At 41.4% G+C, this 25,353-nt stretch overlaps 1 protein-coding gene across 1 annotated transcript in view; it reads right to left on the reverse strand.

Moving 5' to 3' along the window:
- The window catches only part of B3GLCT (beta 3-glucosyltransferase), a 1,048,073-nt gene that overhangs the window by 238,976 nt on the left and 783,744 nt on the right, over positions 1-25,353 (reverse strand). The window lies entirely within an intron of this gene.

Below are 25,353 nucleotides of genomic sequence, written 5' to 3' on the forward strand. Positions count from 1 at the left end.
GAATTTATAATACAGCAGACAATTATTACATGAAAACAATGCATGTTTTAAAGAAAAGAATAACGGCTAGATTTAGAGTTTTGTCGGTAAAGACCCGTGTAGCTAACGCTGCTTTTTTTCCCAGCGCACCCTTAAGACAACGCTGGTATTTAGAGTTGTCTGAGTGGCTGCGTTAGGCTCAGAAAAGGGAGCGTTGAGCAGAATTTTGCTCCACTTCAACCCTCAATACCAGCGTTGCTTACGGTAGCGGTAAGCTGGAAAAACATGCTTGTGCACGATATCCCCATAGGAAACAATGGGGCAGTTTGGGCTGGAAAAAAACCTAACACCTGCAAAAAAGCAGCGTTCAGCTCCTAACGCAGCCCCATTGTTTCCTATGGGGAAACACTCTCTAAGTCTGCACCTAACACCCTAACATGAACCCCGAGTCTAAACACCCCTAACCTTACACTTATTAACCCCTAATCCGCTGCCCCCGCTATCGCTGACACCTGCATTATACTACTACACTTATTAACCCCCAACGTCGCCGCTACCTTACCTACACTTATTAACCCCTAATCTGCCGACCGGACCTCGCCTCCACTATAATAAATGTATTAACCCCTAAACCGCCGCACTCCCGCCTCGCAAATACTATAATAAATAGTATTAACCTCTAATCTGCCCTCCCTAACATCGGAACAGCCAATAGAATGCGAGTTCAATACGATTGGCTGATTGGATCAGCCAATCGGATTGAACTTCAATCTGATTGGCTGATTGCATCAGCCAATCAGATTTTTTCTACCTTAATTCCGATTGGCTGATAGAATTCTATCAGCCAATCGCAATTGAAGGGACGCCATCTTGGATGACGTCCCTTAAAGGAACCTTCATTCGTCGGGAAGTCGTCAGTTGAAGAGGATGGCTCTGCGTCGGCTCCTTTGAAGATGGCTCCGCTCCGGATGGATGAAGATTGAAGACGCCGCCTGGATAAACACTTCTACTGGATGGAGGACCTTTTCTTGCCCCGCTTGGATGAAGACTTCTACCGGATCAAGAACCTCCTCTGCGCACCTTGGATGAAGAATTTGGCTCGGCTGGGTGAAGACTACTCAAGGTAGGATGATCTTCAGGGGGTTAGCGATAGGTTTTTTTTAAGGGGGGTTTGGATGGGTTAGAGTAGGGGTATGTGGGTGGTGGGTTGTAATGTTGGGGGGGTATTGTATTTTTGTTTTCAGGTAAAAGAGCTGATTACTTTGGGGCAATGCCCCGCAAAAAGCCCTTTTAAGGGCTGGTAATACAGCTGATTACTTTGGTAGTTTAGAATAGGGTAGGGCATTTTTTTTATTTTGGGGGGATTTTTTATTTTATTAGGGGGCTTAGATTAGGTGTAATTAGTTTAAACTTCTTGTAATTATTTTTTATTTTTTGTAATTCAGTGTTTGCTTTTTTTGTATTATAGAATAGTTTATTTTATTGTATTTTAATTTAGCTAATTGTAGGTAATTTATTTAATTAATTTAATGATAATCTAGTGTTAGGTGTATTTGTAACTTAGGTTAGGATTTATTTTACAGGTAATTTTGTACTTATTTTAACTAGGTAGCTATTAAATAGTTATTAACTATTTAATAGCTATTGTACCTAGTTAAAATAAATACAAAGTTGCCTGTAAAATTAATATAAATCCTAAAATAGCTACAATGTAACTATTAGTTATATTTTAGCTATATTAGGGTTTATTTGATATGTATTTAGTTTTAAATAGGATTAATTTAGTTAATTTTAGGAATATTATTTAGTTTCATTTAAATTATATTTATGTTAGGGGGGTGTTAGGGTTAGGTTTAGAGGTTAATAACTTTATTATAGTAGCGAAAATGGTGCGGGCGAGAGATTAGGGGTTAATAAGTGTAGGTAAGGTAGCGGCGACGTTGGGGGGGCAGATTAGGGGTTAATAAATATAATATAGGGGTCGGCGATGTTAGGGGCAGCAGATTAGGGGTTTATAGGTATAGTGTAGGTGGCGGCGGTGTCCGGTCGGCAGATTAGGGGTTAAAACATTTTATTATAGTGGCGGCGATGTGGGGGGGCCTTGGTTTAGGGGTACATATGCAGTTTATGGGTGTTAGTGTACTTTATAGCACAGTAGTTAAGATCTTTATATTCACGCGTTAGCCCATAAAGCTCTTAACTACTGACTTTTTTTGGCGGTAGGAGTCTTGTCGGTGGAGGGTCTACCGCTCACTTCTCCCAAGACTCCAAATACCGGCGTTAGGCAGATCCCATTGAAAATATAGGATACGCAAATTGGCGTAAGGAGATTTGCGGTAGCCTGGAGTCGCGGTGAGAAAGTGAACGTTAGACCCTTTCCTGGCTGACTCTAAATACCAGCGGGCGGTTAAAAGCAGCGTTAGGACCCCTTAACGCTGCTTTTGACGGCTAACGCCAAACTCTAAATCTAGGTGTAAGAAAAGTAATCATTAACTGAACTGAATCAAAATTCCAGACAAATGCATTTCTTTAACCCCCAATAAAATGTTTGACATTATGGGGCAGATTTATTAAGCAGCGTATGCTTCCCATTCCGCGCAAGCCTTCCGGCTCGCCAGAATCAGGAGTTAAGAAGCAGTGGTCGTAAGACCTCTGAGGTGGCCGACTGCTATCATCCCGATCAGATACGATCAGGATGATTGACACCCCCTGTTAGCGGCCGAGTGGCTGCAAATGTGCAGGAGGCGGCATTGCATAATCAGTTCACTAGAAATGCTTGTGCAATGATAAATGCCGACAGTGTATGCTGTTGGCATTTATCAATGTCGGATGGACATGATTCTCTACAGCGAATCATGTCTGCCCGCCATATAATAAATCGGCCCCTTTGGGTGTAAGGCAGACTACTATTTATTTTGACAGAATTCAGTAGCCAGATTAAGCAGGAATTCTATTTTGCAAATTTCCTCTTGCCTTGCAGGTAATGCTTGTGCCTGCCAGCCATATCTATTAGTACCTGAAAACCTCTACAAAAGGTAATAATATATTTAGTGTAAACGTACACACACAGGTAGCTGAAAGCATTTTTTTTACTTGTGTCTCAGCCTTTGCTAAGATGGGTGCAGACGGTAGTGCTTTTAAGACCTCAAGGTTTGCTAAGGACAGTCCAGTTATAGTGCATAGTGTATCACTATTCAGGGGTGCACTAAAATGTCCTCAGCTGCAGTAGTGCTAAACAAAGCACAGGTATTAAATTAAAGCCAATGCGGTAGTAAAGCGGTCTCCCATTACAGCTGCACTGCATGGCCTGCACTATTTCAAGAGCAATTCCCCCCACTCAAGCATGGTGTTGACAGCTTCTACGTTGAGACAGAACACTGCACAGCTTAACATAGGCAGAAAGCAGTAACTTAAAGAGACATGAAACCTTGCATGATTCAGATAGAGCACAACATTTTAAACAACTTTCCAATTTACTTCCAATATCTAATATGCTTCATTCCTTTGTTGAAGGAGCACCAATGCACTACTGGGAGTTAGCTGAAAGCCAATGGCAAGATGCATATATGTGCAGCCTCCAATCAGCAGCTTCTGAGTCTACCTAGGTATACTTTTCAACAAGGGATACAAAGAGAATGAAATTAATTACATAACAGAAATAAATTGAAAAGTTATTAAAAAATGCATGCTCTATCTGAATTGTGATAGAAACATTTGGGTTTCATGTCCCTTTAAGGTAAGAGGGGCAGGGGGCTGCTGATCTAAACAATGTCTGTCTATAGTTAATGGCCTGCATTTCATTGATGTGTGCTGCTGTCTGACCTGGGCAAAGTACTCCCAGCCTCCCTCCCTGAAGCTCCCAGCAGGACAGTTTATTTCACCCCTTTGCTCTTAGTACAACAAAAGTTGGATGTTGCTTATCATGTGTGAGACGTGTGTGTATAAATGTAATTAAATCTCTCTCTCTCTCTCTCTCTCTCTCTCTCTCTCTCTCTCTCTCTCTCTATATATATATATATATATATATATATATCCATATCTATATACAGTATATATCTCTATCTACATATATATATATATATACATACATACACATACACACATAGATACATACAAGTACACACATATATAAAGTATTTATTTTACAACTAGTTATAGAGCTGGTGGCCTACAGTTTTTCCAGGGGTGTTTTTATTTCCAGTCCGGCTCTGACAAGAGTTCGGATGTTTTGGATATGCCAGAGGATGTTCTAACAGGTAATTTATACATAATCATTTCTTGAAAAGCTTTACTATTCTATAGGCATGCAGATGTTTACCTTGCCATCTTTATAATTTTCCTCAAAACAGATTCACAGAACAGAGAAATACTGGAGGCACTTAACACTTGTGGCATACATGACCACAGTGGAGCTGCCCAGAAATAAAAACTATTTTTAAATTGAAAGGTTATAAATAAATTAAGTTTTTTTAAAAATAAATAAAATAGATCCTCCGCCCGCATCTCCTGTTGTAGTTAGCACAACGCGGACAAATCCAACTTCATCCAATCGTTGTGTGCCCCCTTTGGCTTCCAGCTAGTGTGGGCAAGCAACAATTGGAGGAAGCTTGATTTGTCATCGATCTGCTAACTACAGCAGGAGATGCGGGCAGAGGATCACCAGTCTGTTTCCCATAAAGTAAAGTAAGTATTTTAAAAAAGAAACTTCATTGTAAAGTTTAATGAATGAAAGTGCCCCTGGTTCTTCTTCTCTTTTCTTCTTACAAGTAAAATTACTTTTTATTTTATTATTTTACATAAAGACTATGTAGCCATGCATTAACATAACCACTGAACTGAAAGGTACCTCTCTTTTGCTCTCTCTCTCTCTCCCCCCTCTCTTTTGCTCTCTCTCTCCCCCTCTCTTTTAAGCTCTCTCTCCCCCCTCTCTTTTGAGCTCTCTCCGCCCTCTCTTTTGAGCTCTCTCTCTCCCCCTCTCTTTAGAACTCTCTCTCTCCCCCCTCTCTTTTGCGCTCTCTCTCTCCCCCCTCTCTTTTGCGCTGTCTTTCTCTCCCTCTTTTTTGCGCTCTCTCTCTCTCCAATCTCTTTTGTGCTCTCTCTCTCCCCCATCTCTTTTGCACTCTCTCCCCCCCTCTCTTTTGCGCTCTCTCTCTCCCCCCTCTTTTGCGCTCTCTCTCTCCCCCCTCTTTTGCGCTCTCTCTCTCCCCCCTCTTTTGTGCTCTCTCTCCCCCTCTCTCTTTTGCACTCTCTCCCCCCTCTCTTTTGCGCTCTCTCTCCCCCTCTCTTTTGCGCTCTCTCTCCCCGTCTTTTGCTCTCTCTCTCTCTTTCCCCCCTCTCTTTTGCTCTCTCCCCCTCTTTTGCTCTCTCTCTCTCCCCCCTCTCTTTTGCGCTCTCTCCCCCTCTTTTGCGCCCCCCTTTTTTTTGCGCTCTCTCTCCCCCATCTCTTTTGCGCTCTCTCTCTCCCCCTCTCTTTTGAGCTCTTTCTCCCATCTCTTTTGTGCTCTCTCTCCGATCTCTTTTGAGCTCTCTCTCTCCCCCATCTCTTTGGCGCTCTCTCTCCCCCTCTCTTTTGAGCTCTCTCTCCCCCCTCTCTCTCTCCCCCCTCTTTCTCTCTCCCCTCCTCTCTCTCCCCTCCTCTCTCTCCCCTCCTCTCTCTCCCCTCCTCTCTCTCCCCTCCTCTCTCTCTCTCCCCCCCCCCCTCTCTTTTGTGCTCTCTCTCCCCCTCTTTTGCTCTCTCTCTCCCCTCTCTTTTGCGCTCTCTCCCCACTCTCTTTTGCGCTCTCTCCCTCCCTCTCTTTTGCGCTCTCTCTCCCCCCCTCTTTTGCTCTCTCTCTCCCCCCTCTCTTTTGCGCTCTCTCTCCCCCCCTCTCTTTTGCGCTCTCTCTCTCCCCCCCTCTCTTCACGCTCTCTCCCCCCTCTCTTTTGCTCTCTCTCTCTCCCCCATCTTTTGCGCTCTCTCTCTTTTGAGCTCTCTCTCCCCCTCTCTTTTGAGCTCTCTCTCTCCCCCTCCTCTCTCTCTCCCCCCTCCTCTCCCCTATCTTTTGTGCTCTCTCGCTCCCCTCTTCTGTGCTCTCTCTCTCCCCCTCTCTTTTGCTCTCTCTCCCCCCTCTCTTTTGCACTCTCTCCCCCCCTCTTTTGCTCTCTCTCTCTCCCCCCTCTCTTCTGTGCTCTCTCTCTTCCCCCTCTTTTGCTCTCTCTCTCCCCTCCTCTCCTCTCTCCCCTCTCTTTTGTGCTCTCTCGCTCCCCTCTTCTGTGCTCTCTCTCCCTTCTTTTGCTCTCTCTCCCCCTCTCTTTTGTGCTCTCTCTCTCCCCCTCTCTTTTGCTCTCTCTCTCCCCCGTCTCTTTTGCGCTCTCTCCCCCCTCTCTTTTGCTCTCTCTCTCTCCCCCCTCTCTTCTGTGCTCTCTCTCTTCCCCCTCTTTTGCTCTCTCTCTCCCCCCTCTCTTTTGCGCTCTCTCCCCCCTCTCTTCGCGCTCTCTCTCCCCCATCTCTTTTGCGCTCTCTCTCCCCCTCTCTTTTGAGCTCTCTCTCTCCCCCTCTCTTTTGAGCTCCCCCCCTCCCCTCCTCTCTCCCCTCTCCCCCTCCTCTCTCCACCCTCTCTTTTGCGCACTCTCTCTCCCTCTCTCTTTTGCGCGCTCTCTCTCCCCTCTCTTTTGCTCTCTCTGCCCCATCTCTTTTGAGCTCTCTCTCCCCCTCTCTTTTGAGCTCTCTCTCTCCCCCATCTCTTTTGCGCTCTCTCTCTCCCCCTCTCTTTTGAGCTCTCTCTCTCTCCCTCTCTTTTGAGCTCTCTCTCTCTCCCCTCTCTCTCTCACTCCTCTCCTCTCTCTCTCCCCCCCTCTCCTCTCTCTTCGCCCCCTCTCCTCTCTCTCTTCCCCCCTCCTCTCTCTCTGACCCCCTCTCCTCTCTCTCTGATCCCCTCTCCTCTCTCTTTCCCCGCCCTCTCGCCTCTCTCTTTCCCCGCCCTCTCGCCTCTCTCTTCCCCCCCTCTCACCTCTCTCTTCCCCCTCTCTGATCTCTCTCTTCCCCCCTCCTCTCTTTCTTCCCCCTCTCCTCTCTTTCTTCCCCCTCCTCCTCTCTCTCTTCCCCCCTCTCCTCTCTCTCTTCCCCCCCTCTCCTCTCTCTCTTCCCCCCCTCCTCTCTCTCTTCCCCCCTCTCCTCTCTCTCTTCCCCCCTCTCCTCTCTCTCTTCCCCCCTCTCCTCTCTCTCTTCCCCCCCCTCTCCTCTCTCTCTTCCCCCCCTCTCCTCGCTCTCTTCCCCTCTCTCTCCCCCCCCCCCTCTCCTCTCTCTCTTCCCCTCCCCTCTCTCTCTCTCTTCCCCCCTCTCCTCTCTCTCTTCCCCCTCTCCTCTCTCTCTTCCCCCCCCTCTCCTCTCTCTCTTCCCCCCCTCTCCTCTCTCTCCCCCCCCCCTCTCCTCTCTCTCTTCCCCCCCCCCTCTCCTCTCTCTCTTCCCCACTCTCCTCTCTCTCTTCCCCCCTCTCTTCTCTCTCTTCCCCCCTCTCTTCTCTCTCTTCCCCCCCTCTCCTCTCTCTCTTCCCCCCCTCTCCTCTCTCTCTTCCCCTCTCTCTCCCCCCCCTCTCCTCTCTCTCTTCCCCTCCCCTCCTCTCTCTCTCTTCCCCCCTCTCCTCTCTCTCTCCACCCCTCTACTCTCTCTCTCCCCCCTCTCTCCACCCCTCTCCTCTCTCTCTCCCCCCTCTCTCTCTCCCCTCTCTATCTCGCGGCCGCACCTGGCCACGCCCCCTTCATGGGCAGTCACGCCCGGTCACGCCTATTTACGTCAGCCGCACCCACTTCTGCCACGGCGCAGATCAGGTAGGTAGTAGAACTCAGAGGCCAGGTGTGTTTGTCCTTGCGCTGTCTGTACTGCGCATGACAGCTTCGGACAAACACACTTGGCCTTTTATATAATAGGATACTGTATATATATATATTTGCTGGTACATTCACATTGGAAGAAATGAACAGCAAATGCAACAAAGACAACTCCACGTGGATGTCTACAGCATAGATCATTCTATAAAGTGAGCAGACACTGAGCATTAATGTCCTCCATCAGTAACATAGCTGTGCTACACTCCAAGTGTCAGTGAACATAACATGAATCTCCACATAAAAAGTCAGACAATTCTTTAGAAATCATGTGGGGGCCAGAGATGGTAAAGGACAAGGTGGTTCCACACAGGTACAAATCACATCTTAATGGTGACAACAGCATCCAGATGCTAAACATTGCTCTGATCCAGCAGCTTAATGCCTATTTAAAGATTCTCCCCATATTCATAATGACACCCCTGGCAATCTTCCACTCCAATGTATAGATAGCACAGTATGGGCAGAGCCGACTGTGACCTAGATCATTCTAGTGATAGAGAAGTCTGTTACAGTCTGCTTTTAGTTTGGTTCTACTACAAGGTATATGACTATACTGCCTTACGGTGGTATAGTGATACCTGCTACCCTCCCCACTCCCAGGGGCTTTTTGTTTGTTCTTTTTTGCTTTCACTTCTACATTCTGCTGCTCTCATCTTTCCCTCTGCATACTGATCATGATTGGCCTTCTGAAGTTATTTCTGCTTTTGCAGGTTAGTGTCCACGTATTTGAGTATCCTGTTCTCTGGAACTCACTTATCCCAGCACTGATCTATATCACACTCCTATCCTCGGTGATGCTTGTTGACTCTTTAGTTGCTCACAGTGTCCATTCTTTTGTGATGTCTGGTGCCCTGCGATGAGTGATTATTATGAAGTACTTCACCTGCTTGTCTTTGATAGCAACTTTAACACACTTTGCTTCATACAGGAGACCCCCATGAAAACACAAGACACGCTCACTTCTCAACCCAAGCAGTGAAAACTCTTGAGTCTCCTTACTAAAAAAAAAATTGCAATGACATAAATGTCCATCAAAAGCAGGGGAAGAGACTAGCCCTCTTTGAACCGGGGCTTAGAGTCCTGCTTCGGCGCCATTTATAAAGTCCGAAACTCCTGGGAACGGATTTGCCGTCTGTTTTTAAGATTAGTTTTAAATACCGGACACTTATTCATTAAACTTTACATTCACTTTAATAGACATTTTAAATGTGTATGATTTCTGTGACCACTTGGTGTCTCTAGAGATAATACAATTATATGGAGAAGAAGGAGATAATTACCATGATGTACACCTGTATGTGTATTAAAATGCAATATTGAATGAATGTGTTTGTAAGACATAACTATGGATAACTGGCTCAAAATGTTGTCACTTTTTTATGCTTCTTTGATAAAGAACTACCTTGTTTATTAACAAAGCTGCTCTGCTTCTATTGAGAGCATTTTCTATATGAGTTGAAGCAGTTACTCATGCTTTCTGGCACAAGTGCTGAACCCTTATTTGCCTTTATTTACTTGCCTCATAACTAAATAACTGAAACAATAAGGACCCAGAAAAAGATGTCGTTACGATATGGATAATTTTATGACATAGTTTATATTGGTCAGTCGGGAGGTAACAAGTAGTAATTCCAGTTAACAAGGGGAAAAAAGAGGCCATATAAAGTTTTTAAAGGCTTCTTTCAGTTTTGTAGAATAAAAAAAAAAAAGTAAACGTAAATTTAAAACAAAGCCTGTGTGGAATACTGTCCTAAAAATAAATATATACATATTTTTTTTTTCTAGTCTGTATCTGGGATCAAGGGGTTAAACAAAAGATCAAAAGGCCTTCTATATATTTCTATGACATTTGTAAGGTAACCCAAGTCAATATATATAACCCTTTTTATACTGAAAATTGTATACTATTGCAAGAGTTAATAGCAAATGTATTATCTGTAAAATCATCGGGTTGTTGCATTTCTACAAACAAATATTTCCTATGCCATTATATCTCTCTGAATCCCTCTACTTTATTTATAAATGTATATTATTAACTGGAAGTTACAAGACACAAGTTGCTGTATGAAACCATTGTATATCATGCTGGACAACGTAATACACAACCTTTTATTCATACAGTCATCCTAGACTGAATACCACAAATATTATTTACATCAATCAAAGGAATTTGCAGCACAGTTACTCTGAGAGGTGCAAAGTCAATGTCACTTCTGAACAGCTAATTTCATTTTTTCAAACTATTCAGTATATTATGTTTTAATTTGCATCAGCAGGTGATGCTGTTGAAAATGAGCTTGTGGAACACATCACATCTTAAGTTCTAAGAAGGTTATGAAGTGCTTACTTTCTTTTAATGTCCGCACAACTTTAGTGAACTAATTTTATAAAGTGACCCATCGTACCATAACATTTTGTCAGTGAACGCAGATATCAGAAAGCTGGAATACTTCCATGATACTCAATCTCAATAAAAAAAAAAAGCCATGAGTCATATGGGTGACTTTTCTGCCATCCAATATTTTTTCAGTACAAAACTTTTGTTATATTTTACACTGTGGTCATTTCAATGGTAAAAGAGAAAAAATATATACGAATGACTAGATTGGCATCTACCCCTTAACATTAATAGATATGTTACCTTTATAAAAAAAAAAAAAAAAATGGTACTGAGACTTTAGGCGGATGGGGAGGAGGGGCAGTATTTCTTTATCATATTTCCTCTAAAGAAAGGTTATTTAAAATGGATATTTCAGGATCTTTGACTCTGTTCATGCCAACACAGAAGGGCACTAACTGAGTCAAAGATCCCATTATATCCTTTTTAAATAAAGGCACTGGCCATTATAAATTGCATATAAAAGCTACTAGCCAAAATTAAGAGTCTCTCAATTAATAGATATTTGGAGACTATGTAATCCAGACAGTAGGGACTATACCTGTGTTTCTAGAGAAACCCCTACTCTTTCTAGAATACATTTTTACTTTCTAATTCACTTATTCCTAGAGTCATTAAAAATAAGATAGACGAGGTAATAGTCTTGGATCATGCTCCGGTGGAATTATCTTTTCAAGATAAAACCCCCCTCCGGTGGAATTAAGCGCTATTCTTGCTTTTTTCCCTCTCCAGAAAAATTTCCGGAATGCAGTGTTCAAGCACTTTAAGTCCCTTCTGGTAATAAGTATTGGGAGCATCAGCAGGGGATATATTATTTAGGTAAAATAACTATTTTGATAAGGTCTACTTTGCCCGCCAATGACAAAGGAAGGTGATGCCAACTTTCCAGTAATGCTGTGATTTCTGTGCATTGTTTAGAAATGTTTAGATGATATATCAAGTTCTGGTTGTTAGATAGGTGGATACCCAGGTATGTTGAGGAGTGACTCACTTCTTTAAATGGATAATTGTATATAGTCTCATTAGATTTGTAAAGCAAAAGAATCTCTGATTTAATCATATTCACCTTATAGCCTGATACATTTCCAAACTCCTCTATCACTTGTAATATTCTTGGAATATATGTTGCAGGGTGTTCCACAAACAACAGCATATCATCCGCATATAAGGCGAGCTGTAGTGTTGTTCCTTCAAAGTCTATTCCAGGGTAGGACAAGCAGAGTTTTATTGCTAGGGGCTCCAAAACTACTGTCTGGTAATATAATATCATATGATGCTAATCTGCGTAGGAAATCACGACAGAGTCTACAAATGTTACAGGAAAAGTTAGCTGTGGCATACCATGCCTATTGTGCTAACCCCTCGGCAACAAGGCGGGAGACATATTGGACAGGTAAAGAAGAACTTGATGCTCATCTTGTAGATCAAGCAGCATAATCACAATTAAAAACTGATAGTCGATATTATAGATGGGGAAATAGATTAGGTAAATTAATAGCTTCATTAGTTAAAATAAGAACATCCCGCAAACATACAGCAGCTATTAGATACAAGGGTATCATGCATAAAACCCCAGAGGATATTGCAAAAGCATTTGCAAGTTATTTCACTGAGCTATAGACCAGTCAAAAGACTAGCACTCTGACATAAATAGATAACTTCTGGGAGAATATAAATCTCCCACAGATCTCACAAGAACAATTAGAAAGTCTAAATGCGCCGATTACATCAGAGGAAATTGAAAATAACATCTCTTTAGCAAACGGTAAGCCACCCATCCCAGATGGACTCGCCATTGAATGTTATAAGAGTCACAGATAACTCCTTTAATTATTAGATTGTTCAATATATATTTTCAAGAGAATAAGACTCCAACACAGACTTTTTCCAGTGCATATATCTCTCTTATTTTAAAAGCAGGGAAAGAACAGGAGGCACCAGAATCTTATAGACCTATTTTGCTGCTTAACGCCGATTATAACATTTTTATGAAAATTCTAGAGGAGAGATTAAAAATAATCCCTACTAATCTTATACACCCGGACCAGACGGGATTTATGTGTGGAAGAACCTCAGCAAAGAACTTAAGGAGAGTTCTCCACACAATTTCCCATTTCTGGACAGACTCAATGCAGATTAACGAAAGAGCACTCCCGGAGGCCTTCCTGCTGTCCCTCGATGCAGAGAAGGCCTTCGACAGGGTGGAGTGGAATCACTTATTTCAGACTCTTGAACACTTTGGCTTTAAAGGCCCATTAATTTCATTTATTCGTAACAATTATCATACACCAATGGCCTATATTTGATAAATGGGATCTTTTTTCCAGGAGAAAGTCTACATAGAGGAATGAGGCAAGGGTGCCCTCTGTCACCTCTTCTTTTTAATCTAGTTTTGAAACCCCTAGCAATAAAACTCTGCTTGTCCTACCCCAGAATAGACATTGAAGGAACAACACTACAGCTCGCCTTATATGCGAATGATATGCTGTTGTTTGTGGAACACCCTGCAACATATATTCCAGGAATATTACAAGTGATAGAGGAGTTTGGAAATGTATCAGGCTATAAGGTGAATATGATTAAATCAGAGATTCTTTTGCTTTACAAATCTAATGAGACTATATACAATTATCCATTTAAAGAAGTGAGTCACTCCTCAACATACCTGGGTATCCACCTATCTAACAACCAGAACTTGATATATCATCTAAACATTTCTAAACAATGCACAGAAATCACAGCATTACTGGAAAGTTGGCATCACCTTCCTTTGTCATTGGCGGGCAAAGTAGACCTTATCAAAATAGTTATTTTACCTAAATAATATATCCCCTGCTGATGCTCCCAATACTTATTACCAGAAGGGACTTAAAGTGCTTGAACACTGCATTCCGGAAATTTTTCTGGAGAGGGAAAAAAGCAAGAATAGCGCTTAAAAAATGATATGCCCGATTTTTAAGTGGTTGTTTAGGCTTACCCAATTTTAAGCTGTACAACTGGGCTACGCTGCTGCGCAATGTTTTAGATTGGCAATTAAGTACATGACACTTTTATGATGAAGCTTTAGAGCACGCGGTTTTAGGTGAGGTGGAACTTTCCTTCCTTCGTAAGGATTTGCCGGAAAACATACAAACACGTATTCTTTATAAAGATGCCTTAATCGCCTGGCAGTTGGCTCATAAATTCTTAAAGCATACATACCCCTCCCCTAAGCACATACCATTAATAGAGAATATTTATTTCCCAGCCAGCATAGACACTAGCCCCTTTCAGCTCTGGAAGAGGAAAGGATTAAGGGTAATTGGTGATTATATGGACCCTCTAAACAAAGAGATATGTTCATTTCAAGACCCGCAAGAACGATTTAAGATACCCCGTGTTCATTTCCATGCATATATACAAAGAAGGCACTATTTTATGGGTTTAATAAGAAAAGACCCCTTTTTTTAGGATACTTCGATTTTTAATAGCAAATTGATTTTGCTAGGGGTTTATTTTCTATAACTGGCTTTTATAAGAGCTTGATTCATAAAGGAAATTTTGAGATAATAGATGGTCTTGTGGGTAAATGGAGTTTGGATGTTGCAGAGAATCTAACACCCTCTCAAATTGTGGATAGTTTACAACTGGTTAAAAAAAGGACACTTTCTATACCTCTCAGAGAATCTCAGTTGAGGATGCTACACTATGATTGCATAACCCCTCGTAGGTTAGCAAAATGGAAACATGAATGTATCAATAGATGTGCTAAATGTTTATGGGAAAACGCACACTATGCACATCATTTTTATTTGTGTCCAAAGATTTAATATTTCTGGTGCAAAATACAATACTGGATTAAACAGCATCTTAACATTGATGTTTTCTTGGGTCTGTCTCAAATATGTCTACTTCAATGGGATAAAAAAACAGATAAAGGGCAAAAACTACTCATAGTAATAATATTACTAGCAAGTAAATGTATACTAGAATTATGGACAGTGAGGACCGCACCAACTATTCTGCAATTAAAAAATAAAATTATGAGATTGATAGAACAATGGGATACTAAACAGGATTACCCAAATATATTGAGAGGTTTCCTTAATAAATGGCATCTATGTATTAAGACATTAGACAGGGAAATGTAAAGACAAATTTTAGCACCCTTTGCACAAAGAGGAATTTTATTAGAAGGCAGGCTTAGGGGAGAGTGGAGTTGTATGGAGGAACATCCAATAATCATAGTGTCCACAGCACTTGCTTCAAAATCTTTCCTTATTTGGGGTTAATTTCAGGGTACAAAGAACAGCAACGTTTCGGGTTGTACACCCTTAGTTATACAATGTAACACTGTTCACAAACCCACAATTTATAGCAACCTAGGTTACCAATACCTAATTATCATGCACCTGTGTTTAATTAATTGTAATCCATGCTAAATTAGCAGGTAACAACTCACCTGCCCCATCTAGTGGTAAGTCCAAAGTTTCTAGGTTTTCTACCTGTATACTAGAAATAATTGAAAAAAAGCATTTAAAAACATCCTGTATACTGAGCCTGGCTAAATTCATTACATAAATACAGATACATCATAATCTTTGTTAATTCCCAATGGTTTCATAGAATTTAATGTAGATATCCAAAAGAGTTCCTTTCTCTTTAACATTAATTCCCTGTTGCCCCCTCTCCTAGGCATTTTGATTTGATCAATGACCTGCCATCTTAACTGACCTGCCCTGCTTCCAGGAAATGGGATGAAACAGGTGCCTCCTTATTATTGCACGATTTACGGGATCGTATATTTACTGATACGATCCCGTACCATCCTAGTGGTTTCCCCTAAATAAATCCTGGAGCATGGGCACTTTATTAGATATATTACATAACATGAGTTGCAAGTAAATAATAATTTTATGTTATACAATTTCCCTGTTCTGGGATGTGCAAACTTATCTCCCTTAATTAGGGAATTACAATTAGAACACCCCAGACATGGACAGCAACCCAAATTTTTCTTAGTTATATAGCCTGTCTCAAATTTAGACTGGCTACCTATATCAGTTTTTATGAGAATGTCTTTAACATTTCGATTTCTTTTATATACCATCATAGGGGTATCTCTAAAACAGGGCAAATCTTTATTACAGTCTCTAAGTATGTGTCAATGCCTTTGTATTATTTTGCTTAATTTCTTGCTGTGGTTACCATACTTAGAGGCAAAAACCAAACGGTCATCCTCACTTTGGACTTTCACCTTTGTAAGCAGCTCAGATATTACTTTTATTAATTGTATCAACTTTAGTATTTTCATGATTAATCAATTCACTAGGTGTCAGGAACTCTCTCTCAAGCCCAACCCACTTCTCCTTTAAATCCTTTCTTCCAACCTCAGTCAGGTGCTTAGTATTTTGTTAGTTATTGCAGTGACTAGCAGCTACACTGAGCTCCTCCAAACTCAGGAAGTTTATTCACCTCATAACTTGTTTTCCTTCAGGTGTTTTGGGAGACTTCTAACCTGCATCTTATTTCTCAGCAAGAGGACTTTACTTGCTCAATCTCCTATTTTTTCAGGAATTACTTTAGCTTAATTTGTCACAGAACCGTAACCTCCAACATCCTCCGTGAATCTACTTACACCCTGCACAAACGGATTCTCTGTTACAGCCTGCCAGTCTGCTCTGATATCGTCTCACCTGTGCAAACTGAAAACACAAGATTACCTCCTTGGGTCTCTGCCTGTAAGATCCAATTAGGCTGTGTTAAGAGGATTGTGAATATAAAGAAGAACACCACAGACCGACTGCATGACATGGGTAAAAAGTTTCTGGAGAGAGGATACCCTAGTGAATTGATTAATCAAGAAATTACTAAAGTTGATAAAATGTAAGATCCAAAGTGAGGATGACTGTTTAGTTTTTGTCTCTAAGTATGGTAACCATAGCAATAAATTGAACAAAATAATAGAAAGGCATTGGCACATACTTAGAGACTGTAATAAAGATGTGTCCTGTTTTAGAGATCACCCTATGATGGCATATAAAATGAATCAAATGTTAAAGACATTCTAATAAAAACTAATATAGTTAGTCAGTCTAAATCTGAGACAGGCTATATAACTAAGAAAAATCTGGGTTGCTATCCATGTCTGAGATGTTCTAATTGTAATTCCCTAATTAAGGGAGATAAGTTTGCACATCCCAGAACAAGGAAATTGTATAATATAAAATAAGTCTATACTTGCATCTCATGTTATGTGATATATCTAATAAAGTGCCCATGCTACCGGATTTATTTAGGGGAAACCACTAGGTGGGTACGGGATCGTATCAGTGAACATAAATCGAACATAAGGTGCAATAATAAGCAGGCACCTGTTTCATCCCATTTCCTGGAAGCAGGGCACTCTATTAGTCAGTTAAGATGGCAGGTCATTGATCAAATCAAAATGCCTAGGAGAGGGGGCAACAGGGAATTAATGTTAAAGAGAAAGGAACTCTTTTGGATATCTACATTAAATTCTATGAAACCATTGGGAATTAAAAAAAAGATTATGATTTATCTGTATTTATGTAATGAATTTAGCCATGCTCAGTGTACAGGATGTTTTTAATTGGTTTATTGAATATTTCTAGTATATAGGTAGAAAACCTAGAAACTTAAGACTTACCACTAGATGGGGCAGGTGAATTTGTACCTGCTATTTTAACATGGATTACAATTACTTAAACACAGGTGCATGATAATTAGGTAATCTAGGTTGCTATAAATTGTGAGTTTGTGAACAGTGTTATATTGCATGACTAAGGGTGTACAACCCGAAACATTGCTGTGTTTTGTACCCTGAAATGATTCCCAAATAAAGAAGGATTTTGAAGCAAGTGCTGTGGACACTATGTTTATTGGATGTACAGTACCTAAGAGCTAGCAGTGAGCTCTTGTCTGCAATTGCATTTTGCACTATTCTGGTGATACTGCTGGAATCTATTTATCGGATTAAGGTTGTATGGAGGAACCCCTAGATGGGACAGTCACGGAAAGGTGATCATTTAAAAGAGATCAACAAGTGATCGGGAATAACACGTGGGGGAGGGGAGGAGGGGGAGTGGAAGAAGATGAGAAAACTGCCTTTTTTTGTCTCTCCCCCCCACATCCCTTGCTTCTTAAATTAAGTATGCTATATCAGATTGTTCATATTCTTGATGTTATAAATGTTAAAAAAAGGAGAGAGCTTAGTTAATAATTAGCAAAAAGAGAATGCTAATTATAAGCAGCAAACAAACAGGGAATAGTCTTCCAAAAGCTATATGAAATAATCCTACAGGATAGCACTAAATATTTTTTGATCAATAATATATATACACAACATGGTAATAATGTATTATCAAGAATGTCAATGTTATATTTTATTTTTTGTTTATTATCTTGACTATGTCTCATATGAAATGATGTATCGGAAACTATATGCTTGTAATATATTGGAACCTCTCTCAATAAAATATAAATAAAAAAATAAAGAAGCTACTAGCCATGTGACAGGGATAGGAAGGTAAGACAGTAAGCCCATATAAAATACAGTGTCTTTACTCCCTAAAATGGCAACTAGCCATATTGGTACAGAAAGCTTCAGGTCTGACAGTAGAATCGTCACCCTGACAGGGGCCTATGAAGCCAGTGAAATCAGTGTAGCTAACACGGTTTGCCTAAGTATTCTGGAAGGAGGCATGGGAACTTCGCTGCAACATCCAGATTCTAACATTCACCAAAGCTCTACTTAGAGGATTACATGGCTATTAAAGGGACATTAAACACTTTGAGATGGTAATATAAAATGATAAATTGTATATAATAAAACAGCTCTGCAATATACTTTCATTATTTATTTTGTCCTCTTTGCCTGTAATTCCATTCTGAAATTGTGAGCTTTTCAGTTCCTGTTAGAAATGGAAGTGTAGAACACTGTTATATTCCACACAGCCATTGGCTGCACACTCTAGTGACCTATTTATAACTGACCCTTATTGGCCACAGCAGATAAGGTAACACAAGTTACAACATGGCAGCTCCCAGTGTTTTATAGACACTAAAACTTTACACTTATTTTGTCACTTTTTAAACAACTAATGAAACTTTAAAAAATACATCTACATGTTAGTCATTGACTAATCTTTTCTTTGAATGCATCATTCTATCTAGCATGTGTTTAGTGTTTAATGTCCCTTTAAAAGCTCCCCTGTACTCTCTTGCAGGAAGCAATCCATTAAGGACAATAAAAACATAATTTATGCTTACCTGATAAATTCCTTTCTTCTGTTGTGTGATCAGTCCACGGGTCATCATTACTTCTGGGATATAACTCCTCCCCAACAGGAAATGCAAGAGGATTCACCCAGCAGAGCTGCATATAGCTCCTCCCCTCTACGTCAGTCCCAGTCATTCGACCAAGAATCAACGAGAAAGGAGTAACCAAGGGTGAAGTGGTGACTGGAGTATAATTTAAAAGATATTTACCTGCCTTAAAACAGGGCGGGCCGTGGACTGATCACACAACAGAAGAAAGGAATTTATCAGGTAAGCATAAATTATGTTTTCTTCTGTTATGTGTGATCAGTCCACGGGTCATCATTACTTCTGGGATACCAATACCAAAGCAAAAGTACACGGATGACGGGAGGGATAGGCAGGCTCATTATACAGAAGGAACCACTGCCTGAAGAACCTTTCTCCCAAAAATAGCCTCCGAAGAAGCAAAAGTGTCAAATTTGTAAAATTTGGAAAAAGTATGAAGCGAAGACCAAGTTGCAGCCTTGCAAATCTGTTCAACAGAGGCCTCATTCTTAAAGGCCCAAGTGGAAGCCACAGCTCTAGTGGAGTGAGCTGTAATTCTTTCAGGAGGCTGCTGTCCAGCAGTCTCATAGGCTAAACGTATTATGCTACGAAGCCAAAAAGAGAGAGAGGTAGCAGAAGCTTTTTGACCTCTCCTCTGTCCAGAGTAAACGACAAACAAGGAAGAAGTTTGGCGAAAATCTTTAGTTGCCTGCAAGTAGAACTTGAGGGCACGAACTACATCCAGATTGTGTAAAAGACGTTCCTTCTTTGAAGAAGGATTTGGACACAAGGATGGGACAACAATCTCTTGATTGATGTTCCTGTTAGTGACTACCTTAGGTAAGAACCCAGGTTTAGTACGCAGAACTACCTTGTCTGAGTGAAAAATCAGATAAGGGGAATCACAATGTAAGGCTGATAACTCAGAGACTCTTCGAGCCGAGGAAATAGCCATTAAAAACAGAACTTTCCAAGATAACATTTTTATATCAATGGAATGAAGGGGTTCAAACGGAACACCCTGTAAAACGTTAAGAACTAAGTTTAAACTCCATGGTGGAGCAACAGCTTTAAACACAGGCTTGATCCTAGCTAAAGCCTGACAAAAGGACTGGACGTCTGGATTTTCTGACAGACGTCTGTGGAACAAGATGGACAGAGCTGAAATCTGTCCCTTTAATGAACTAGCTGATAAACCCTTTTCTAAACCTTCTTGTAGAAAAGACAATATCCTAGCGATCCTAACCTTACTCCAGGAGTAACCTTTGGATTCGCACCAGTATAGGTATTTCCGCCATATTTTATGGTAAATTCTTCTGGTAACAGGCTTCCTAGCCTGAATCAGGGTATCAATAACCGACTCAGAAAAACCACGTTTTGATAAAATCAAGCGTTCAATTTCCAAGCAGTCAGCTTCAGAGAAGTTAGATTTTGATGTTTGAATGGACCCTGTATCAGAAGGTCCTGTCTTAGAGGTAGAGACCAAGGCGGACAGGATGACATGTCCACTAGATCTGCATACCAAGTCCTGCGTGGCCAAGCAGGTGCTATTAGAATTACTGATGCTCTCTCCTGTTTGATTTTGGCAATCAATCGAGGAAGCAGCGGGAAGGGTGGAAACACATAAGCCATCCTGAAGTTCCAAGGTGCTGTCAAAGCATCTATCAGAACTGCTCCCGGATCCCTGGATCTGGATCCGTAGCGAGGAAGTTTGGCGTTCTGGCGAGACGCCATGAGATCTATCTCTGGTTTGCCCCAACGTCGAAGTATTTGGGCAAAGACCTCCGGATGAAGTTCCCACTCCCCCGGATGAAGAGTCTGGCGACTCAAGAAATCCGCCTCCCAGTTCTCCACTCCCGGGATGTGGATTGCTGACAGGTGGCAAGAGTGAGACTCTGCCCAGCGAATTATCTTTGATACTTCCATCATTGCTAGGGAGCTTCTTGTCCCTCCCTGATGGTTGATGTAAGCTACAGTCGTGATGTTGTCCGACTGAAACCTGATGAACCCCCGAGTTATTAACTGGGGCCAAGCCAGAAGGGCATTGAGAACTGCTCTCAATTCCAGAATGTTTATTGGAAGGAGACTCTCCTCCTGATTCCATAGTCCCTGAGCCTTCAGAGAATTCCAGACAGCGCCCCAACCTAGTAGGCTGGCGTCTGTTGTTACAATTGTCCAGTCTGGCCTGCTGAATGGCATTCCTCTGGACAGGTGTGGCCGATGAAGCCACCATAGAAGAGAATTTCTGGTCTCGTGATTCAGATTCAGAGTAGGGGACAAATCTGAGTAATCCCCATTCCACTGACTTAGCATGCATAGTTGCAGCGGTCTGAGGTGTAGGCGTGCAAAAGGTACTATGTCCATTGCCGCTACCATTAAGCCGATCACCTCCATGCATTGAGCTACTGACGGGTGTTGAATGGAATGAAGGACGCGGCATGCATTTTGAAGTTTTGTTAACCTGTCTTCTGTCAGGTAAATCTTCATTTCTACAGAATCTATAAGAGTCCCCAAGAATGGAACTCTTGTGAGAGGAAAGAGAGAACTCTTCTTTTCGTTCACTTTCCATCCATGCGACCTTAGAAATGCCAGAACTAACTCTGTATGAGACTTGGCAGTTTGAAAGCTTGAAGCTTGTATTAGAATGTCGTCTAGGTACGGAGCTACCGAAATCCCTCGCGGTCTTAGTACCGCTAGAAGGGCCCCCAGAACCTTTGTGAAGATTCTTGGAGCCGTAGCCAATCCGAATGGAAGAGCTACAAACTGGTAGTGCCTGTCTAAGAAGGCAAACCTTAGATACCGGTGATGATCTTTGTGGATCGGTATGTGAAGGTAAGCATCCTTTAAATCCACTGTGGTCATGTACTGACCCTCTTGGATCATGGGTAAAATTGTCCGAATAGTTTCCATTTTGAACGATGGAACTCTTAGGAATTTGTTTAGAGTCTTTAAATCTAAGATTGGCCTGAAAGTTCCCTCTTTTTTGGGAACCACAAACAGGTTTGAGTAGAACCCTTGTCCTTGTTCCGACCACGGAACCGGATGGATCACTCCCATTGTTAACAGATCTTGTACGCAGCGTAGAAACGCTTCTTTCTTTATCTGGTTTGTTGACAACCTTGACAGATGAAATCTCCCTCTTGGGGGAGATAATTTGAAGTCTAGAAGGTATCCCTGAGATATGATCTCTAGTGCCCAGGGATCCTGAACATCTCTTGCCCAGGCCTGGGCGAAGAGAGAGAGTCTGCCCCCTACTAGATCCGGTCCCGGATCGGGGGCTCTCGGTTCATGCTGTCTTTGGGGCAGCAGCAGGTTTCCTGGCCTGCTTGCTTTTGTTCCAGGACTGGTTAGGCTTCCAGCCTTGCCTGTAACGAGCAACAGCTCCTTCCTGTTTTGGTGCAGTGGAGGTTGATGCTGCTCCTGTTTTGAAATTCCGAAAGGGACGAAAATTAGACTGTCTAGCCTTAGCTTTGGCCTTGTCTTGAGGTAGGGCGTGGCCCTTACCTCCCGTAATGTCAGCGATAATTTCTTTCAAACCGGGCCCGAATAAGGACTGCCCCTTGAAAGGTATATTAAGTAATTTGGACTTAGAAGTAACATCAGCTGACCAGGATTTTAGCCACAGTGCCCTGCGTGCCTGTATGGTGAATCCTGAGTTCTTAGCCGTAAGTTTGGTTAAATGTACTACGGCCTCCGAAATGAAAGAATTAGCTAGTTTAAGGACTCTAAGCCTGTCCGTAATGTCGTCTAGCGTAGAGGAACTAAGGTTCTCTTCAAGCGACTCAATCCAAAATGCTGCCGCAGCCGTAATCGGCGCGATACATGCAAGGGGTTGTAATATAAAACCTTGTTGAACAAACATTTTCTTAAGGTAACCCTCTAATTTTTTATCCATTGGATCTGAGAAAGCACAGCTATCCTCCACCGGGATAGTGGTACGCTTAGCTAAAGTAGAAACTGCTCCCTCCACCTTGGGGACCGTTTGCCATAAGTCCCGAGTGGTGGCGTCTATTGGAAACATCTTTCTAAATATTGGAGGGGGTGAGAACGGCACACCGGGTCTATCCCACTCCTTAGTAACAATTTCAGTTAGTCTCTTAGGTATAGGAAAAACGTCAGTACTCGCCGGTACCGCAAAGTATTTATCCAACCTACACAGTTTCTCTGGTATTGCAACAGTGTTACAATCGTTGAGAGCTGCTAAGACCTCCCCTAGTAGTACACGGAGGTTCTCCAATTTAAATTTAAAATTTGAAATATCTGAGTCCAATCTGTTTGGATCAGAACCGTCACCCACAGAATGAAGCTCTCCGTCCTCATGCTCTGCGAGCTGTGACGCAGTATCAGACATGGCCCTAGCATTGTCAGCGCACTCTGTTCTCACCCCAGAGTGATCACGCTTGCCTCTTAGTTCAGGTAATTTAGACAAAACTTCAGTCATAACAGTAGCCATATCTTGTAATGTTATCTGTAATGGCCGCCCAGATGTACTAGGCGCCAAAATATCACGCACCTCCCGGGCGGGAGATGCAGGTACTGTCGCGTGAGGCGAGTTAGTCGGCATAACTCTCCCCTCGCTGTTTGGTGAAATTTGTTCACATTGTACAGATTGAGTTTTATTTAAAGTAGCATCAATACAGTTAGTACATAAATTTCTATTGGGCTCCACCTTGGCATTGGAACAAATGACACAGATATCATCCTCTGAGTCAGACATGTTTAACACACTAGCAAAAAAACTTACAACTTGGTTATAATCTTTTTTAGCAAAAAACGTACTGTGCCTCAAAGAGGTACTAACGATTAAATGACAGTTGAAATAATGAACTGAAAAACAGTTATTGCATCAAATTTTAAAACAACACAACTTTTAGCAAAGGTTTGTTCCCATTAGTAAAAAACAACACTAATTAAATTTGTACATAAGAAAACAAAACAACGTCTTTTATACACAGTCACTATAAGAATTCTCACAGCTCTGCTGAGAGAATTTACCTCCCTTCAAAGAAGTTTGAAGACCCCTGAGATCTGTCAGAGATGAACCGGATCATGCAGGACATATAAAAGTAGCTGACTGGAATTTTTTGATGCGTAGCAAAGAGCGCCAAAAACGGCCCCTCCCTCTCCCACACAGCAGTGAAGAGAAACGAAACTGTCACAATTAAAGCAAAAAACTGCCAAGTGGAAAATAATGCCCAAACATTTATTCACACAGTACCTCAGCAATGTAAACGATTCTACATTCCAGCAAAAACGTTTAACATGAGAATAGTTATTAAAAGGATTAGTGACCTTAACACAGTAGTTCCGGTGAAATACCATCCCCAGAATACTGAAGTGTATACATACATGTCATTTTAACGGTATGGCAGGCTTTTCTCATCAATTCCATTCAGAAAATTGCCACATACCTCAATGCAGATTCATCTGCCCGCTGTCCCCTGATCTGAAGCCTTTACCTCCCTCAGATGGTCGAGAACAGCAATATGATCTTAACGACTCCGGTTAAAATCATAGTAAAAAATCTCTGTCAGATTCTTCCTCAAACTCTGCCAGAGAAGTAATAACACGCTCCGGTGCTATTTTAAAATAACAAACTTTTGATTGAAGTCATAAAAACTAAGTATAATCACCATAGTCCTCTCACACATCCTATCTAGTCGTTGGGTGCAAGAGAATGACTGGGACTGACGTAGAGGGGAGGAGCTATATGCAGCTCTGCTGGGTGAATCCTCTTGCATTTCCTGTTGGGGAGGAGTTATATCCCAGAAGTAATGATGACCCGTGGACTGATCACACATAACAGAAGAAATCAGAATCTTTTGCAGAGCACCTCTCTCTGCCAAACTCCATGACATGAGGCAAAGAACTACTGAGATAGTAGGGGAAGTGGGAAGGATATTTAATGATTTGTTTGGGGTGTCTTTGCCTCCTCCTGGTGGCCAGGTGAAGTATTTCCCATAGGTAATGAATGACTTTGTGGACTCTCACTGCCATTAGAAAGAAGTTTAGATTAGAAAGAAATTAATAATTTGAAGAATTAAAAACAATGTAATAGAAAGTGAGGATATATTAAATCATTACATAATTGAAACATACACAAGAGAACAGGAGTCTTTCCCTTATGCACCAGGTGCCAAGCAAATTGTAATTACTATCAACACCCTGCCCATTACTAGTGCACTTATATGTCATTTAATCAAAGGATTCATTTGAAGTACATTTGTTAGCAACAATTTGCTCACTTTTGGTCAATAATCAGCAGTAAGGAGGACAGAATGTACAAATTGTGGAAAAATGAGAAAGAACTCAAATAGAACAAAAGACTAGAAATAATTAATAGCTTAAGTTAGACAGGGCCAAAGGTCATGTCATTACAAATTCAGTTCTGTATCAAGCCAAGCCACTTACATCTGTGATAGGGATAAATTAGCATAAAACATATTGAATACACTTTTTAATACAACATAGTCAGAAATAGAAACTTAATAACCCTACAATTGATAGCATTTCTGTTACAAATAATATTTTTATGAAGTAAACCAAGAAAGCAAAAGCCAAACTACAGGAAAATCAAAACCAAGAGAACCATCTTCAAATTATCATCTAAGCCTAATCGGGTTGGTGTATAATAAAGAACAAATTCCTTAATATAACACTGTATCTTTAAACATAAAATAAAATGCATTTCTCTGTGTCAAAAGGGTCAAATCTGTATGAAACTGGGAGAAATAAAACTAATACAAAAAGATCATTTATTTTGCTATTAAATATTCACACACACAGAATCACTATGCTTAAGG

Source organism: Bombina bombina, chromosome 3 (assembly GCF_027579735.1).
Source record: "Bombina bombina isolate aBomBom1 chromosome 3, aBomBom1.pri, whole genome shotgun sequence".
Classification (NCBI taxonomy): domain Eukaryota; kingdom Metazoa; phylum Chordata; class Amphibia; order Anura; family Bombinatoridae; genus Bombina; species Bombina bombina.